At 44.0% G+C, this 19,732-nt stretch overlaps 1 protein-coding gene across 2 annotated transcripts in view; it reads left to right on the top strand.

The window, feature by feature from the left end:
* Positions 1-19,732, top strand: part of SLC8A1 (solute carrier family 8 member A1) — a 408,136-nt gene that overhangs the window by 60,850 nt on the left and 327,554 nt on the right. The window contains exon 2 of one of the 2 annotated variants that reach the window (XM_065891224.1): positions 3,241-3,389. The gene's annotated coding sequence lies outside the window, so the exon portion shown is untranslated. Of the gene's footprint in view, positions 1-3,240; positions 3,390-4,480; positions 4,670-19,732 lie in introns of those variants that run through there. The other variant, XM_065891234.1, reaches the window with a different exon arrangement.

Consider the following 19,732-nt stretch of genomic DNA (forward strand, 5'->3'; position numbering starts at 1 on the left):
CCTTTATTGATCACATAACCACACTCTGTACTTACAAAATCAGAAAGCGCACAAGCAACTTCTTTCATTACAGAGAGGGAAAGTACTCTCGTACTGTAGGGGCATCCACTTTCCTGGATTACTCATTGTATAGAATTCTGCATAACAAAAACCTTAGCATAATCATTATTAGTGATGACATGGCCTGATTATGTTGAACCCAATTACATAGAATATTTTTTACTTTATGGGTATCATTTTTATGGAAATTTACCAATAATAACGACAACATTGAGTAATTACTATGATCAGGAACTATGTCAAGCACATTATATACATTTTATACTTTTCATAATTTCTTGAAGGCGATTTGTGATCTAGGTTTTCCAGACAAAGGTACTGTGACACACAAAGGTTAAAAAACTTCCCAAGGTCATACAGCCAGAGGTGAGATTCAAACCCAGACCGTATGACTCCAAAGCCTTAATTCTTAGCCAGTCTCTGTTCTTTTCTGACCCACCAGTTGATCTAGATAATGATTCTGCCATTGAGTTACTGACTGGTAACCTCACCATTGATAAGGTTTTGGGGTACAAACTAATGTCCTCAATGTTCTAAGGGGAAGAAATGGAAAATGAAAGTGTCAGGATTTTGCACAAGCCCAACTGTTGACTATAAGTTCCTCAAATGCAGAAGTGAAGACCTCTGGTGTCCAAAGACTGTGACGAATTCAGAGGAAGTGGGTGACTTTACAGTGACGGAGCACTGAGGAAGGGTGGGTTATAACTTTGAGTCTACCGGGAAGGCTGATTCCACCCACCAGCAGGGCCACTGACTACGTGGGGTTCAACTGGTCAAAACAAAACAGAAAAGCAAAAATTTAATTTCAGGAACAAGACCACAGGGAGGAGGAACGGTAGCACTTAGAAGTCACCAAGAATCCCCACAGTCACGCTTGAAGCAAACCCAGGATCCAATCAGCAGCAAACAAAACCTGGTCCAGCGGTTCCCCTGAGGTTCCTGGGTATGGGAAAATAGCTAATGCTAAGCTCCACTCTCTTGCTGGCCAGGCTGCAGATGCTATAATGCTTTTTTCTTATGTAGAAATCAGTATCAGACTGAACCCATGAAGGAGCAGATAGGTGAGTGGTGAAGACGGGCAGAGTAGGAAATGAGGTGGGAATAAACTAGAGCTATATTAACACACTGAAGGAGCTCCAAGAAGTGAAGAAACAAAAAAAACAACGATGGTACCTCTGACCTAAGTAATTCAAAGTACTGTAAAAGTGAAAGGAATTACAACGAAGTACTTGATGAAAAGTGTTGACTGTTTTAATACAATATTAAAAGTAAAATTTGGGGTACCCCCGATCACACGTCTAATTTTTCTGTAGACTGGCCTAATTCACAATATTTTCATTTGGTTTGAAAATGAGTTTGCTAAAAGATCCCCTGAAGGTTTCCAGGGAAATAGTTCATGAAAATCTGAAGCACCTTTAGAATATATCAACTCTTAGTGATTTCCCTGTGGAGTCTGCAAAATGGTCATGCCAACTGCTTTGGCTAGATAACAGTGGAGGCCCATAACTGATTCTTAAGTCCAAAGGAAAGAATGGCAATCAATATGCAAGAATGAATTAGGGAATAGTGTTGCCATTGGAATGTAAATCACCACCTTCCTACATACAATATTTTTTCTTTCCGAAGTCAGAGCCTGTAGCAGCCTGTTCCCTTACCTAGAGCTTTGTGCCAGTGATGTAGCCTTTGATAATTCTTGTAATAAGAATCCAGTCATGTATGACATTTAGGAGGGAGCAAAGGGTTTGATTTCCCTCGGGGCCCTGGAACCCTTATAAAAATGCCTTTAATGAGAAATGAAAGGAAAAAAAATTAGGGGGTCAGAAATTAAGCCAAATAAAAAATGGTGCCAAATCGCTAGGTACTAGCCTACCTTTTAATGGTTCTAGGTAATAGAGAAAACTACTTCATGTAGTTTGTTTTCCTCAAATATCCAAATTAACCTAAATATCTGTCTAAATTGGAAAGAAAGAGGAATAAAGAAAACCAAGATGTCATCTTAATGCCTTCTCTGCTGCCGACAAGATGGATTTGGGGCACCACTGAAATATAGACATTTAAGAACAGGGCTTTTATCACTCCATGTCACAAGCATGCTTACACTTTCAAGAAAATCTGTGCTTTCACTAAGTGGTCCATAATAGCAATAACAGGCCTCACCCTTTCTACAAAATCCATTCCAATGAGATGTAGTCCACTCACATTTTCATTTAGCTCTTCCATTCAATCCCTTCAGTTAGCTTTGTCCTATTTCCTATGGGTGGAGTCTTTAGTTATATGCTTTTCTCAATGTCATTTACAAAGCAGCCACTTGTCTCTCCAAGCCCCTTTCCTTGAGTATAAGCCAAATGTCTGCCTCTCACACTCTCTTGAAGTCAGGACCGTATGTAATTTTTGGCTGAGGACATACGCTAACAGAGAGGTGGTGACCGGCGTCTCCCCTCATGTCATTCTGTTACACCCATTAGTCAGTGCAGTCTAACAAAAAGTTTGCATGGAGAGTGGCTTCCAAGAAAGTTTAATTCATCGCAGAGGAAAGGAAAATATTCTTAGGGAAGAATGATTCCTGGGAATATACAAGACAAGAAGAGAAGCTCAGAGTTTCCTCCGTCAAGCTGTGTCCACAACCACTAGGATGATGTACCAAGCCCCTGCTCATTAAAGAGCAGTTCTCATTCAGAAAGCATCACCATCACTTGTGAGTTTGCTAGAAATGCAGATAACAGGCCTGTTTCAGAAACTGCAATCTCCAGGTGATTCATATATGCATTCATGTTTGAGGAGCATTGGCCAAGAACATGGTTCTCAGCTTTGGTTACACATAGGCACCAACCAGGGAAACTTAAAAATAATTACTGATGCCCAGGTCCCACCCCCAGAGATTCCAAGCTACTCTGTCTGGGGTGTGGCCTAAGCGCTGGGATTTTTAAAAGCTCCCCAGAAGATTCTGAGGTGCAGTCAGAGGTTGAGAGCCACTGGCAAAGAGGCAGAGGAGGGCTACTTTTCCCATCCCCCTGCTCTTTGCCTCATAGTCAAACAGTGGGATTCCTGGAGTCCGAATCTCTCTTTTCCTGTGGCCTGGCTGCCCAGATCTGTGCTGTAAGTACGGGGGAAAACTCTATTAAGAAACTTAACTTTCTGTCTAGTACTTTGGTCTCCCTCCCACTCTCACCCTCCACATAGCTGCCCCTGATGCCCCACACTTTAGCAAACCACACCAGGGGCGAACATCAACTCGTGCTTTAAAAATACAAACTTGGAGTCCACCTTGAGAGCTGCGTCAGAGTCTCAAGATAGGACGCTACAATCCGCATTTTTAACTAGCTTCCCAGGTGTGTCTGATGTGAACTCCACAGCGGGTCTAGCCTTTCATCCTGCCAAGTCATTAAGGATTTGTAAGGATGAATGAGCTGTCAAGAGAGCAAGGGCCTGATGCAATGCTCCTTTATTAATTATGGCGAAGTGATGTATTGGCAATGATAATGCTTCTCTTGGAAAGGGCAATGAATGGTTCGTCGATTGCTGCATTAGATCTTTCCCAACTTAACCTTAATGCTCAGCTTTTACTCTTCTCTGTAGTTTTAAAAGCTGCAGGGCTTTCACATTAAGCAGCCTCTTGGTCTTTATTCCCAAGTGAGCTGCAATCTTTGAGGGAAATACCAAAAGGGAGAATCTTTTGGAGTTCTTGGCTGGGGAATTAACAACACCCCCCCCCCCCCCCCCCCCCCCGCCCGCAATCCTTATCTGCTTGTGTCAGCAGCTCCTAGCCAGCATATTGCTGTGCAGGTCTGGTAAGTAGGAAAAACACGGAGTGAGGATTTCAGAGAAAATCATCGATACATCCCCGAATCCCTCTGCTAAAGGAAAGCTTCCTTTAGCGGGGGGATAGAAAGTGGAAGAAGAAAGATATATCTGGCTGAACAATTTCAGAGGTGAGAAACGGGTGGGCGAGCCGGGGTGGCGGTTCTGTCTGTGGGTGAGGGGAGGAAGGTGGCAAAGAAAAGTTGCAGCGTCGGTCTGCGCGTGTACTTCAAGGGCTGGGCGCCGGGGAAAGCGCTAGCGTGCGGCCGGGACGCACTGCGGGGCCGAGAGCCGGGAGGACGTCGAAAAACCTTCTCAGCGGCCGAGGCTGGGAGGCTGGAATTGCTGCCCGCCCGCCCGGAGCTCCAGAAACGCGCCGGCTCCTCTCGCCCGCGGTGGCCGAGGCCGCCGGGGTGGGGGCGCGCGGGGGGCCGGGGCGCCGGCGGCGGCGGGGCGGAGCGCGCGTGAGAGCGAGTGCGAGGCTGCGGGCGGCGGGCTGGCGGGCGAGTGTGCGCGGGAGGAAGGGAGGGAGGGGAGCGGAGCGCGCGCGCCGCCCGGGCCCCGGCCCTCCCAGCCTCCCGGCCTCCGCGCTGCCTCCCGCCCGCGCGCACCGGCTGCCTGCCGCCGCCGACGCTCCTGCTCGCGCCGGCGCTGCACGGGAGCTTGCCCGCCGCCGCCCGCTTTGTGCTTCCCCCCGAAGATGGGAGCGACCTTTCCCAGCTCGGGAGCTATTTAAAGGGAGGGAGTGCGCCGTCTTTCCTACTAACGTGGAGGAACGGGGGAAGGATCCAGCCGCACTCCCCCAAACCAGGTAGGATCTTCGGAAGGGCAGCAGAAAGGATTTGGTCAGATACCGCCAACTGTTTTCCATTTGTTCAGAAGGCTACACTTCCCTCCGCTTTGGCAAAGGACCAGCTCCTAAATTGCGTGTGTCTGTGTGTGTCCCCACCCATTTTCTGGGGGTGTCCGCGCTTCTCGGGGAGTGAAATTGCTCTGGCTGGTGCGTCTGGGCGTTGAGGGTGCCCGCCTGCCAGTGCCGGCTGCCGGAGCAAGAAAGGGCTGCTGAGGAGAGATGCTGCACCCTGCACCGCGCTGGGCTTAAGGATTCAGGGCGCGAAGAGCGAAGTCCACCCGGAATGCAACGCTGCTGGGGATCCAGGCGTCCCCACCCACTGGGCTCTGCTCCGCGGTCACCCCTCCTCCCGGTAATCCCTGGGGTCTTCCCCAAGGCCACACTCGCGAGTCTCCTCTTTTCCGGCCAGCCCTGGGTGCTCCTTCAGCATCGACTGCGGAGAGGAGGGAGGTGTGGCCGGGGCGGGGGGACAGGCAAGGGAGAGAAGCGGCGGGGGAGTGGGCAGCAGGGTCCCAGTCTCTGGGCACCCAGCCCGAGTGTGCGTTGGGGATCCTGCGCGCAGAGGCATCTTTCCCCAGGACATTCGAAGGGAACTTTGCCGCTGCATTGTCTGCCTCCGGAGCTTCGCTGGCTCTTGGGGAAATGGTCTGTGTTCTGAGACGTGAGGATATCCTTCTTGGATCCTCCTTAATGAAGAAGAGGGAGGTCTTATGGGTGGACGGTAGGCTACAGAAACCAAATCCACCCAGGCGATGCTTTTAAAAATATAGTATGTGTGCCTCCGTGGTTTTTCAATTCCCCCTTCCCTTATGGATTGTGTTGACTGATGAATGGCTTGGGCCGGCAATTCGTATTTCCCTCTCCAGACAAAGTGGCAGTGGTTGGGTTGGGAGCAGAGTGATCAAATTTAACAAAGAATTTTGTGAAAAAAGCAATGTGCTTGGTGTCCGCAGTCGCTGGAAAGAAAGTCCTGCTTTGCACTAGGTATTTGTTTAACCCCTCTTTGCCTGGCTCCCTTGCTGGCGCTGTCTGCTGCTAGTCAGCCACTAGTGGTTGTGAATATAACAATACAAACTTTGTCCTGCTGGAGGTGTAAAGACTAAAAAAAGAAAAAAAAAAAAGGGATATCAGTAGGAGGTGAAGTGGAAGAAGCTTTTTAAAAAATGACGGATGTAAAGACAGTACAGGCATCCCTATCATGGAGGAGCTAGTAGAGTAGGTGGAGAGTCTGATCAGATCTGGTTAAAGGCATAGCTTGGGTCTCTCCAAATAGGAGCAACTGAACATCCACAGTCTAGCATCTGTGTGAAGATTTCCTAAGGGAAATGGGGTGCAACCAGGAGGGGATTCTGAAAGCATACCTCCCACCCACACTCCCCAACATACACACACACACACACACACACACACTCACTCACTCACTCGCACGTTTTCTCTTTTTCAGAGCTACTTGTGCAGCAAGTCAGGAAAAGAGGGAGGAAAATGTATTTAGATGTTTCATTCATTTCAGAAAAGAAAACAAAGCTGGAATAGGAATGATTGCTTTGAGGCTCCTCTTTCAGATCCTGTGTTGCTTGAATTTACCTCTATGGGTTTGCTAAACTTGCTTAATTGTGAGGTTAGTCTCGCGTGAAAAAAAGGAGGAAGGAAGAGAGAGCTAGCTCGCTCCATCTTTGGGGCCTTGAGAGTGAGAAGGTGGGGAAAGATCCACTTATTTCATCAGAAGCAGTATGTGTTTTCTTAAATGGTTTTCATTTTAGGGACTCTGCCTGCTTGAAGGATTCCATTTGGATCTGAGGGCTCTTTAGCTATGATTTCTCCCACCTACTAAAAAAGAAGCCTTAATTTTTCCCCCCTAAACTGGTTCTTTTATTACATATGGCATGATAAATTCCCAGGGAAAAAGAAAAAAACTGGACAGAGGTAAACTGTTGTTCACTACTGAGCTGTGCAGGGACAGCAAAGAATGTAAGTGTCCATGACAATCAGACTTCCTTTACTCTGTCTTAAAAGCTTAGCAGGGCTGGAAGAGGAATGTAACAAATTAAAAGAATATGAAGGCTGTGCTTTCTATCTATCTATCTGTGTACCTGTCTACCTACCTACCGTCTACCTATTTACTTTATCATTACTATTTAATGGTTTCTACTGTATCATTTTGGATTAAGATTAAGTACTAGATAACCCTTTTGTTGACCATGAAAGGGAAGAAAAATGCGTAGCCCTAGCAGTGCTTTAACTCCAAATGAAATTACAAAAGGAAGGTGAAATTGCAAAAAGAAGGTGAAGTATAGTCAGTAACACCTACAGGACTATTTGCAGGAATTACATTAATTGCTCTTTCAAACTTATTATGTGTTGAAAATAAAATATTCCAGGAGAGCGTCAGCATTTTGTTAGCAAGCTATATTTAAGATGTTTTTTATCAGATAAAAATAGACTTTTATTTATCTTGCAAAGTAAACGCATAGTTCCTTCCTTGTAAGTACTTAATCTGTTTCTTTGACAAAAGAAATGGTGAGAAAAGCTCTGTAGATCCAACGAAGTTGCATTCCCCCTTTAAAGCAAGTACAAAGCATACATTTAGCTCATGGATGGGTTTTTCTCAAAGTAAGTGCATTTTAGGACTGTACCATCTGATTTTCATGTTGCAATTCAGTAACAGAGGCCCTTTCTCCGTGATGACTTCAGGTAGAGGAAGAAAAGCATGTAGGTAAGAAGCAAGCAGTCTGCCCCATCAGCGTGGAAATAAACAAGATCTAAATTGAAATAGAAATTAAATCTGGAAAAAGAAATACACAATTAAAAGAGGATGGTGGAGCACATATCTTGCATGCTTGATATTTTTGCTGTATGTATGTATGTTGCTTTTCTCTAAAAATTGTTGCTTTACGTTTGCTAACTACTTAGGAATCAGGGTGCTGAGATCTCACTTCTTCCAGATCCTTCCATCCTCTTTTTTTTTTTTTTCCTCTAAGGGATAAATGTCTCGTCAAAACGTCTTCCAGTATCATCCATACCTCATGGTCAGACCTCTTGTCATAACCTCTACCAAACGGTCTCCCATCTGATCCAATTCTTCTGCTCCCTCTTGTGGCAAGTGTTCTCCCTGACTTTCCCTAGATTTCAGAATCCATTCCCTCAGCTCCCTATCACTTAGGTTCTAATTTTCAGTGGTAATTGATGCTAACGAAGGCAGTAGGTTGCTGAACTGGCTGCTTCCAATTTTCTCTCTGAACAAAGGGAGGTCTATCCCCTGGAGATGTCCTTGAGATTTAGTGGAAGTAAACGTCAGGTGCTGTCTGACCCACTGAGATGGACTGGGTTCTGGGAAAGTGAGCTTTCAGAGTCTTGCCTCTGAGACTCTGATTTAGACTCAGGGCTAGTCCAGTGGGGCCTCATTAAGTGCAGTGGGATTATTTTCAGTTTTCTTTTTTTCTCTTCCAAAAGATACCTGTGTGTGAATGTGTCTGCATCTGTCCTCTCTCTTTTTCTCTCTCTTCCGGCCTCCCTCTCTCCCTCCTCAGCCTCTCACACGCACACACACACACATACACACACACAGGCCCATGCAGGCCAAAGGGCACATGCGTACGCACGTGCGTGCGCACACACACACACCATACACACACACTTCACAAAAGATATACAACACATATTTTGAAAACAACTAATCAATGATTAGGTTCTCAATAGGGTTTGTAAATCAAGCAGCTCATTTTCTGAACTGGAGACTCCTAGGGTAAACTACTCTTACTGGCATGATTTCCTCACAAGCAGTTGAGAATACAGATGAGACTAGGCATCTTTTTCTAGTGTGTTGACTCAACTTGGAAGACAGTTGCTCGCAGCCCATGAGGCCTCAAGTGTTTGTTGTAGGCTCTCTTTGTTGTCAACTATGTTTTGAACCCTATGTGTTTTATGTCTACATTTGTGATTGTCCTTTGATCGGCGCAGCCAAGAGTGTATAGTAAGTAACAGGATAGACCAAGGTTCACGAGAATCCCATTTTCTCTCTACCTGAAACTTTCTAGCCAATTTCAGGAGGAGGAGGAGAATGTAGGGAAGGAGAAAAGTCCTGAAGTGATGGAAAGCAGCTGAAGTGATGGAAGTGTGTTTGTGATCAGGGGCAAGTATGTTATAGGCAGTTGTCTAGAAAGTGATTTGAGAAGCCCAAAACATCCCTGGATTCAAAGCATTTATCCTCCGGCCAATGTAGGATCAGAAATTTTCACTGTTAGAGACATTCATTTGAATAAAATAATTCTATCTAGTAGATCCCTAATAGAATGCAACAAGATTACCTAGGAAAGAGCTACCATTCCTTCTCACAAAGCATTCGCATCTGTTCATTTACTAACTTGGATTGGTTTATCAGATCAGCTGGCAGTAAAGTCCTGAGGGCTGGAACACAGGATGATGCAGAGGAAGTGAAAGAAGTTTGAAATGGGTTGCTGTCGAGTTAGTGCCCCCAGAGGGCCATTCTGATGGGGAAGTACCCGGGAACCGGGCTGCTGAAGTGGGGTGTGGGGGGGTAGAGAGTAGCCAGACAGAGGCAAAGATAAACTGTCACCCTGAAATTTTACTTCTGGGTCAGCAAAGGTAACAAAAATTTGATCTTTCTTGAAAATTTACTCTTCTGAGAAATGGGTGAAATATATCCCGCAGTGTGAAATCATATGCTTAAAATCTTGAATGGCTTCTACTGTATCATTTTGGAATATTCATACCAGTAACCTAGGACACTAGTGTGATACTCGTTCAGACAAATTTTTTTTTTGTGTATGTAATAGACGTAGAAACATAAATGTAAATATTAGAGTCCATCTTAATTTTTAATTTATTTTTTTAAAATGACATGTCACTTTAAATTTTTATTTATTTATTTATTTTTAGCTGCGTTGGGTCTTCGTTTCTGTGCGAGGGCGTTCTCTAGTTGCGGCGAGCGGGGTACACTCTTCATCGCGGTGCGCGGGCCTCTCACTGTCGCGGCCTCTCTTGTTGCGGAGCACAGGCTCCAGACGTGCAGGCTCAGTAGTTGTGGCTCACGGGCCCAGTTGCTCCGCGGCATGTGGGATCTTCCCAGACCGGGGCTCGAACTCGTGTCCCCTGCATTGGCAGGCAGATTCTCAACCACTGCGCCACCAGGGAAGCCCCGTCTTAATTTTTTAGAAAAGACAGAAAAAGTCATCACTCTAGATGTCATTGCATGTGAAGTCAGAATAATTTAATAATTTCCTGGTTGAATCTAATGTGAAATGAAGTCAAACAGACAAGAGAGTGATTCAGCAATTTTCTTCAACCCAACTGTGATATTTATTGAGCGCTCAGTGTATGCAAGGCACTGCGCTGGGCTTTTCAGAGAATGCAGACGCTGAAGAGGAGTTATGTGATGTTAGTTGAATACCCATTATGTTCCAGACATCAGTCTAAGCACTTTGTACATGTTTTCTCACTTAACACCGTTGCAAGAAAGCATCCTGATCTTGACTTAAAGCTGACGACTATGGCTCAGTTAAATAACTTGTCCAAGAGTGAATAGGTGATGGTACCCGTTTTTGAGGCTGTTTCAAAGCCATGCGCAAAACATGCTCTTTGCGCTGTGTTCCCTGTTCTTAGGGATGTACGGTCTAGAACGCCTAAACACTGGGCTGAGTGAGGTAGATGGATGGCTGCAGCTATCTGAGCCCAGTGCTTTAGAGTTGAGAGGAAGAAGAGTACATTGGAAAAGGCTTCATGGAGGAGGAGGAGGAAGCATTTTAGTTGGTTCTCAAAGAGTGAAAGGACTTTGCAAATAAATAAAGCCTCACTATTTTTAAAACATGTAAACCAGCCCCAGCTAATTTATGACAAGGACCACCCCGGAGCAAGGTTAGGGCCATTTCCAGACTTCAGGCTAGCTGCATGTCCCCATTAGGACCATGCCATGGGAACTGTGGATCTGAAACAGATGCTAGCATAAATCACTGCTCACATGTATTTTACACGGGAACCCAAAATTGATGAATTTCCAGCATGCCTTGGAGGAGAGAAGCTGTATCAGTCTGAGAGGTGAAGCAAGGAACAGACCTTAAATTTGACGGTTATGTTTTCTGGGCCATCACAGGTGGTTTTTCTTTCTTTCTTGAGCACCGAATGGCTCTGATGCTTTCTCCCTTGAGCTTCTCCAGTTCCTCACTTCCGCTTCCCCCTAAAGCACAGGACCCAGGGCCCCCTTTGGCTCTGCTCTGTTCAATGTATAGCACCCAGTTGCAGCTGGTTTAGGGAATGGGTCTGCTTACTCTACACGCCAGCCTCCACTTCCTCTCTGCACCATGGTAGTGCCCCCAAAGTGAGTGACATCAGCCAGGGGCAAAAGGAGAGAGCTTGGGGAGGGGCTCAGTCATCTGTCACATGTCCCTCAGAAGTTGCAGGTCGTCACTCTTCCAAAACCATCTGCCTTTCAAATGTTGTGGGATGTGAGCCTCCTGGAGCTGAAATTTGTGAGTTGATGTCGGACACAGTTGGTGACTCTTTCCTCCCCCCCCCCCGCCCCCAACTTAACTCCACACTTTCTTTTGGCCATGCAGCTGCCCCTGGCCCTTTTTTAGAACTTCTCCTTATCAGTGCTTATGCTGCTTAGACCCATAGCTAGCACTGGAAGGCACATCAGAGATCATCTAGTTTTTTAATTAACAAATAAGCAAATGGAGGCCACATGAAATTAAATGACTCAATAAAAGTGAAATGGGACATTATTGAATCTAGATCTATGACTCTGAAGTCATTTCACCAAAGTTACATCTCCCTTTTTTCTTTGATAATATAGAAGCCCTCTAGAAATGTGCCTGTGTTTTCTGGCCTCAGGAGTCCGTGGATGTCTAGCAGTGATTTCCTCAGGTGGAAAGAAAACTATGACTTTGCTTCTATATCGAGGATATTGACAAAAGCAATGAAGTTCCCTATGGTACTCAGACCAGAGTTCTCTGAGGTCAGCAGGCATATCATGTTAGTTTTAATAATTGTTTGAATTCAACAAATGGCATATTTAACATTGTGCAGGATCCTTAACTTTTCTGTGCCTCATTTTCTTCATCTATTAAATGGGAGTAATAGTAGTAAAGAGCCTTATGGGGGTTTTGTGAGGAATAATACATTAATGCTTGTAAAACATTTGGAACTGCCTCTGGCACATGAGTGCTCAGTGAGGATTGGTCCTTACTACTTGAGAGATGACCAGTGAGAGAGCACTGTTTCTACCTGTGCTCCTTGATGTGGACATGCTAATTGCGAAGGTCGCCATGGAGAGCTCGAAAATAAGGGCATACATAAGGACTACACCAAAGGTCACAAAGCTGTTTTTTAAAGGCCACATAATAAATATTTTTGGCTTTGTGGACCACAGAGCCTGTCACAGCTACTCAACACTGCTGTTGTAGCATGAAAGCCATTGACGATACTTAAATGCGTGAACATGCTGTGTTCTGTAAAACATTGTTTACTTACACTGAAATTTGAACATCATATAATTTTCATGTCATGAAATATTGTTTTTTAAAATTTTTTTCAATCATTTCAAAATGTAAAAAAAAATTAAATAGGCATTATAAAAACAGGTGGTGGGCTAAATATGACCTGTTGGCCACAGTTTGCCAGCTCTTTTTTTTAAATAGATCTTTATTGTAGTATAGTTGCTTCACAATACCATGTTAGTTTCTGTTGCACAAAAAAGCGAATCAGTCATATGCATACACGTGTCCCCATATCCCCTCCCTCTTGAGCCTCCCTTGAGACACAGATTGTAAGAGACACACACAGGCCATCTTAGGGGGCTGCAGGAAACCCAGCAATAGGGGTTGGTGTCGTGGGAAGAGATCTGGCCTAGAAACTTAGATACCTTGTTGTAGAGCCTGGCTCTGTCACTTCTGAGATGCATGGCTTTGAAAAAGTCTTTTAAGTTATGATGGCCTGAGTTTTCATGTGGGGGAAAAAGGGGAAGGGGCAACGTTAGATGACTTTTAGGGGCCTTCCTGGCACTGAAAGCATTTTAATGAAGGGGAATTGGACATTCGAGATGGGTCATGGAGGACGGGTAGAAAAGCATGAGAAAGAAAAACAGGGTGCATATTTGGGTAATTTTTATTTAGTAGCTCAGTTGTCTACCAGGAACAGTAAGCCTGGGGAGTTAGGCAACATATTGTAGATGATGACCTTGAATGCCAAAGTGAGGGATCAGAATATCATAGCTTTGGGTTGTTAGCCAAATTCCTCAGCTTTACAGATCAGGCTGAGAAAGGGAAAATGACTTGTCCAAGGCCACATGACTGGCCAGTGAGAGCCAAGACCAGCACTCATTTCTTTTGGCTCCTAGACCAGCGACCATATTGCCCCTAGCAGCATGCAATTAATTTCAACTGTCTGACTATGACCTCAGAGGGGAAAACTCTCATGTAAATTACGGAAGCTGTTAGGAAGCTGTTTTTAGTATTGTCTAAACATGATCTCAATGCCCAGCATATCTAAGAAGGTAGGTCTGTGAGTAATCCCATTACAGAGAAGGGTAATTGCATAAGTGTTAACCTAAGGCCTTGCACTACAGCAACCTTTAGCCTGACTTCCTGCTGAGTGTCTTTTAAAAAGTTTTGACTCATGTTATTTCATCATCAGTCTTCCCTAATACCCTAGTAGGTCAGGTTCTCCATTACTGACTCTTGTAGGACTGTGTTTTTCCTTCGTAGCATTTATCAATTAATAAATGCTTCTTTCTGTAACAATTTAAATGAACATCTATCATCTGTCTTCCCATCTAGATAATAAATTCAGGGAAGAGAGAGATTGTGTCTTGTTTAGTTCATGGTTCTAGCCCCGCGTATCTTGCCAGATGTATAATAGACATTCAGTGTTTGCTGAAGGAAGGAAGGAATGCATGTTCTCTCATTAGTCATTGATCCTGGTGAAAACAGTCCTTGCTTAAGCAAGGGCTTAATAGGCAGGTTACTATTTTCACTTGTTAATGAAATGATTAAATGATGAGTATTTCTTTCTCCACTAAATTTTTTCTCTTTTTCAAAAGCTCCTATGTAATCCTCACCTATCACAAAAAGACAACATAATAGTTGTGGCATAGTTACCAACATTAAAACCATAAGCCATAAGCCAATATTTAAACAATTCTTCAAATACAGGTGTATGGGATTGGTTTAAAGGACATGTTCACTAGATACCTTACCTAGTAGAGAAACTGTATGTTTCATAAACTGTGTTCAGGGTTTTGTGTAAAAAGGTCATATTTTCCCTCCCAAAAAGCTACTCAATTTATTTCTGTAAACCAAAATTTGGTTAGTTCCTTTTTAAGCTGCTTCCATTTAAAAAATGGATTTTTTGTATATACATACACACCTAGTTTTAGGCCCATGTCACTGTGTATATTGTCAGGAACTTTAGAATATTGATGAAGGGTCACCATTATGTGAGTATCAACTTGAGGTTTTTTTTTTTTTTTAATTTCTTTTTATTTCCTACTTCTGTTCTCCTCAAGAGCATCTTATTCTTTAAAGGATTATGCTTTTTGACTATGCAGGAAAATATAAAAGACCTACAAACTTCGAGTTGATAGGGTCGTATTCCCCAAACAGCAATCTGCTCGAAGATGAAGCTTAATGACTCAGGGAGAAAGCTGATGAAATTCACCAGCCTCTCTTCACATAACCAGTATTTTCCTTATTAAAAAGGATTTTTTTTTTAAAAGACATCTGCATGTTCCTATCACATAGCTTGAAATTGGAGTCTGTGTTAAACATCCCCAGTCACAAGAGGCAGACTAGAAAGCCAGAAGAGGGACTGCAAAGATTTACCCTTGAGTTGAAGGAACAGGGGAGTTGGTGAGGCTCCATCCAAAGCCTCTCATGTAAAGAGCACAGCTTTCCTCACCACCTAAGCCTTCCAGTTTGGGGTTTTTGTTGCTGTGTACTGTTGACCTCTGTTCAGGGCTTGTGGACAGAACCTGATTAGAAGGTCTCTTGAAGACTTCCGTGGATCTGGTTCTTTGTCCTGTGTCTATGTGGAGTCCTAGCCATCCTTAGCTGTTTCTCCTTAAGGAAAGCAGAACAAACCCTTGGCAAAATTACGAAGTACGTGTAAGTTACTCCCAATGATTTAATCTCCTCTTTGGGGGGCCCTGTTGATCTCCTGTTAGGGTCCATTTTTCTCTTACCTCACACACACAGTCACCAAGGGGCTTCATATCTTGATGCTGTCTGGAGTCCCAATCTGTGACAACGAGAGCCCATCTGATACACTATTTCATATCAACAACTTACTGATATTACAACAAACGCTATCTTCTAATTTTAAGGTACTGCCTTCCATCAAGGACCTTATTTAAGTCCTCTGCTCTCCAGTCTTTGTTTGCTAAACATGCCGGATGCCCTTTATGCCAGTTTTTTCCTCCTACCCAGTTCTGCCTTTCTACCCTACATGCCAATGCCAAGACCATCCATATCAGAATCACCTAGGGTGCTCGGGAAAATTCAAATTTGGGGGTTCCTCCTTAGAGATACTGTGTATCTGGTGATAGGGCCCAGTTGTCTGCACTTCAGTGAGTTTTCCAGATGATTCCTTAGGTGACCTGAAGTGGAAAAAGCATTGTTCTATGCCTTTTGTCATATCATTGCTTCCTTCTGGAATGTCCTCAACTCTCTCCGACTTCTGTCATCCTTCTAGTCCCCTCCTTTTATGGAATTTTCCATATTCTTCTATTCATGGTCGTTTGAGTAACTCTTACTGGAAGACTGTAAATTTATCAGAAACAGGGGCCATGAGTCAATCATCTTTGTACTTCCCACGGTGTTTGGTCTGGTGCTTTGCACATAGAAGCCCTCAATAATTGTTTGAGGAACAAATGAATGAATGATCCACTCTCTTAGAACTAGAAATACCAGGAGGGCTATACTTCACTGAAACAAAGGTCTGAAGGCGAAATGTCAACAAGCTAGTGTGGAAAATATTTTTAGGTAGGAAATCTTTTTTGGTGACCCAGAAACAAATGCATGCATATGGCCTCATTTTTTTTTTTTTTTTTTTTTTTTTTTCAGTGTGTAAGGTTGAACATCAAAGAAAGGCTGCTCTTTCTCTTCAGGGTGGATGGTGACCAAATTATTACCCGAAATAGTAACCATTGTCCAACACAAGGCCCCTGAAAGATTCAGAGTACAGAAAGGGCGATCCAAGGCCCTCCTCCGGGAATGCACTACATTTGAAATCTTTTGATTGCAGGACTGTATGCTGAGCAGTTGGAGGTTTCTAGAAGCCCAGTTTTATGACCCCAAGACCCCAGATATGTTAACCTGGGAACTAGGTGGTCCACTTTGAGAGCATCCAGGTGTAGTCACGGTCTCACTGTCTGAATCCCTGGAAAATCTCTCCTCTTCTGTGATCCCCTAGTAATGAAAGAGTTATGTCTTCCAGAAAGAGGACTCACTCCTTGACTCTTGTAAGGCCCCACTAGAATGTGAGCTTCTTTGGGGATATTATCTTTTTTTTTTTTTTTTTTTTTTTTGGTGGGGGGATATTATCTTATTCGTCTTTGTAACATGGTATCTGGCATATACGAGTGGCTAAGAAAAACTTGGCAGACAAACCCATGAATGAATGTGTTGTTCTCCCTTTTATTTGGATTACTTAACAGTTAAAAATTAGTGTCTTGACCCCAAGACAGTAAATTTGTGGGCTGCTGCATTGAGATTCTCGAAAAAATATTGACTTATTGTTTTTAGGGCCAAGTATTAACTTCCTTGTTAGGCTAAAATTCAATATCATTCTCCCCAGCTTTCTGCATTGCCCTCTTTGATTTTAGTTTTGCTTGTTCATGGCTAGGATTTCATTCTCTATTTTCTTTTCTCCTGACTGAATGGAAAAACCTTGAGATTATTGCATGACTTTGGAGGGATTTCAGACCTCAGATTTTAGCTGATGATCCCCCAAGTGGATCCTCTTTCCCTTGCTACGTGATGAATAGGAGTGCTTACAAAAGCCTTTCTTGCGGGGTGGGCAGGCATGAGACAGGAGAGGGAAACGTGAATGAGATGATACAAACGACACACATTTATTCAGGTGGGAAGGAGGGGCAGCCTGGGAAGGTTATTCCACACTAAGTACCTAAGTAAGTTGCTAAGATGGAACGGTATTGTTAACCTGTGTAGTGAAAACAAACGAAAAGGTCCTGCCGTTTTGGAAAGCATTCTGGTTATCATGCAAAATGCCTGGATTTAAATCCTGTCTGTCACTTATATTCGTATGATTTCAGCCCGGTTTAGTTTGATGAACGATTTATTGTTCTCGTTTGTAAAATGGGAATGACAATACCTCCTTGCAATATTGTCAGAAAAGATAGCGAATGCAGAGTAATCAATAGAGCACCTGGGACCAAGCAAGTGCTCAGTCAGTGGTGGCAGTTATGATTGTCATAAAGGCCCCTGAGGGGGCCCTTCCACTGCCCTTGGTCCTGGCAGAACAAATCTGAGGATCGTCCTGGCTGACTCTACATGGAGACCAAGATTAGCAGAGTATCTTCCCTTCAAATTCTTCCTTCCATTGGAAGACTCTATTCTCCACCTTTCTTCCTTCTACCCATATATCCACGTCCGAATGCAGAGGTAATATATTTAAATTCTGCGTGCTCTTTCCCTTTTATGGGGCCTCTGTAAAAGAGGTGATTGGGGGTTGGTGTTTGACTGGATGTCTTTATAGTGTCCTGAAAGGAGAAGAAGATATGCTCCCTTGAGGATGTGCAAAATATTAGGACCCTCTCAATGGAGCAGACGATCTTGGCATTCCAGAAGAAATCAGCAAGCCAGGGCTGGTATAGGAGGACCAACTACCAGGTGCTGGGGAAGATGTCAGGGTCCCAGCCCCTCTCTTGATGCTGGAGATCAGGTTTTCTAGCCTGAGGTTCTCTGTGAATGACTGAATCACAATTCGTCTCCTCTACCCAACACTGACATTGGCTTTTCAGTCTGACACCGGCCTCTGCTCAGTTTAGGGGCATCCCTTTTACATAAGGAACATTTCTAAATGCATATGCCTGGGTTCAGCCCTCGGATTCTGATTCCGCATCAGAGATTTGGTGAGTCAGCACATGGCCCAATGAGAAATATTTTATTCATTTAATAAAAGCAGGTGCTGTGCATCTTCCATACAGCAGCCTCTGCTCTCGGAACTGGGTGAACAAAAGAGACAGAAATCCCTACTCTTACAGAGTTGACATCTGTTAGAGAGAAAGAGAAAGAGAGAAACACAGAGAGAGAGAGAGACAATAAGCAGAACCATTAAATAAATTATATAGTGTATAAAAAGTAATAAGTTCTAGGACTCACAGGCATAGAGAACAGACTTGTGGTTGCCAAGGGGGTGGAGGGTGGGGAAGGGATGGAGTGGAAGCTTGGGGTTAGTAGACGCAAACTATTACATATAGAATGCATAAACAACAAGGTCCTACCATATAGCACAGGAAACTATATTCAATATCCGGGGGTAAACCATAATGGAAAAGAATATAAAAAAGAGTGCATATCTGTGTATAACTGAGTCACTTCCCTGTACAGCAGAAATTAACACAACATTGTAAATCAACTATACTTCATTAAAAAGTAATTTCTATATCAAAAAACAAAGTACAGGAAAAGGGTCTCATGACTTTTCAATAACATATTCATTATCCTAAATCCTAAATCCATCTTTCTTTTTTGGGCCACGTTGCCTGTCGCCCCAGTTGCTACCTTTGATGAATGAGGTGGGTGTTTTCTGAGATGGGACAGGGTCCTGACTCCAGTCTTGTAAGCTTAGGCAGGAGGGCTTGAGCCCCTTATGTGATGTCTCACAGCTTGTCTCCTAGAGGACCTGTCCTCATTTATCAGGCAGCAAAGAAGCAACTCTCTTTGGAAAGAAAAAAAACAGTAATAGCAGAGAGTCGTTGTGGAAACTGAACGAGCTCCTTTCTGAAGTGTGGTCACGGCCTGATGGCCTGAGGTTGAGGGCCAGAACGGTAATTGGCACCCTCAGTGGATGATCAGATAAGAAAAGTCATCCTCTGGCATCATCTCTTTGTCTAGAAGCATTTGGAAGTGCTTGCATCCATAGTGGATAAGAATTTATGGTTTTGCTTTACTGTTGCCTTAGAAACAGATTCACTGCGTAGCTTTGAGGCTTTCAGTCAGCAAGAATCACATACAAGGGGACTCCAGGTCCTGATGGAGAGTCAGGGAGTTCCTTGGAACAACCCCAGCTGCCAGTCAGCAGAATGAGATTAGGCTGCCCCAAGCATAGGACTGGTGAGAATGCCAGAGGTATTCCTTCTGTCTGAGTCCGTTCTCCTTGTAGTCAAAACCGCCATAGTCTCTCACTGCTGCACTGCCTAGCTACTCGTTGGACCTCCACTGTGGCGGTTTTGATAAAGATCTGTCTTGCAAGTACATACATCCATTTTTGTGACCTCTCCCTTCAACATAGGTGGCTGGGCTTACTCAGTTTGATACCTGTTCACCATCCTTTGTCAGTTCCATTCAGGTCTGCCATCTCTAGGTTCTGGGGCTGTTTGGTTTGTTTTAAAGTGAGGGCTTCCCTGGTGGTGCAGTGGTTAAGAATCCACCTGCCAACGCAGGGCATACGGGTTCGATCCCTGGCCTGGGAAGATCCCACATGCTGCGGAGCACCTAAGCCCGTGTGCCACAACTACTGAGCCTGTGCTCTGCAACAAGAGAAGCCACGACAATGAGAAGCCCGCGCACTGCAACAAAGAGTAGCCCCCGCTCACTACAGATAGAGAAAGCCCGTGCGCAGTAATGAAGACCCAATACAGCCAAAAATAAAGACAAATAAATAAATAAATTTACAAATAAATAAATAGCAGAAGATAATGTGAGTATTCTTGCTACTGTGCTGAAGGTTCATTTGGATGATGTAATAATGGATATTCCTAAGTAAGAGCTAGCTGTGGATGTTAAGAGTTGATCTGAAACCACCATGAAGATCAGCCTACCCCGTGTT

Source organism: Phocoena phocoena, chromosome 14 (assembly GCF_963924675.1).
Source record: "Phocoena phocoena chromosome 14, mPhoPho1.1, whole genome shotgun sequence".
Lineage (NCBI taxonomy): Eukaryota > Metazoa > Chordata > Mammalia > Artiodactyla > Phocoenidae > Phocoena > Phocoena phocoena.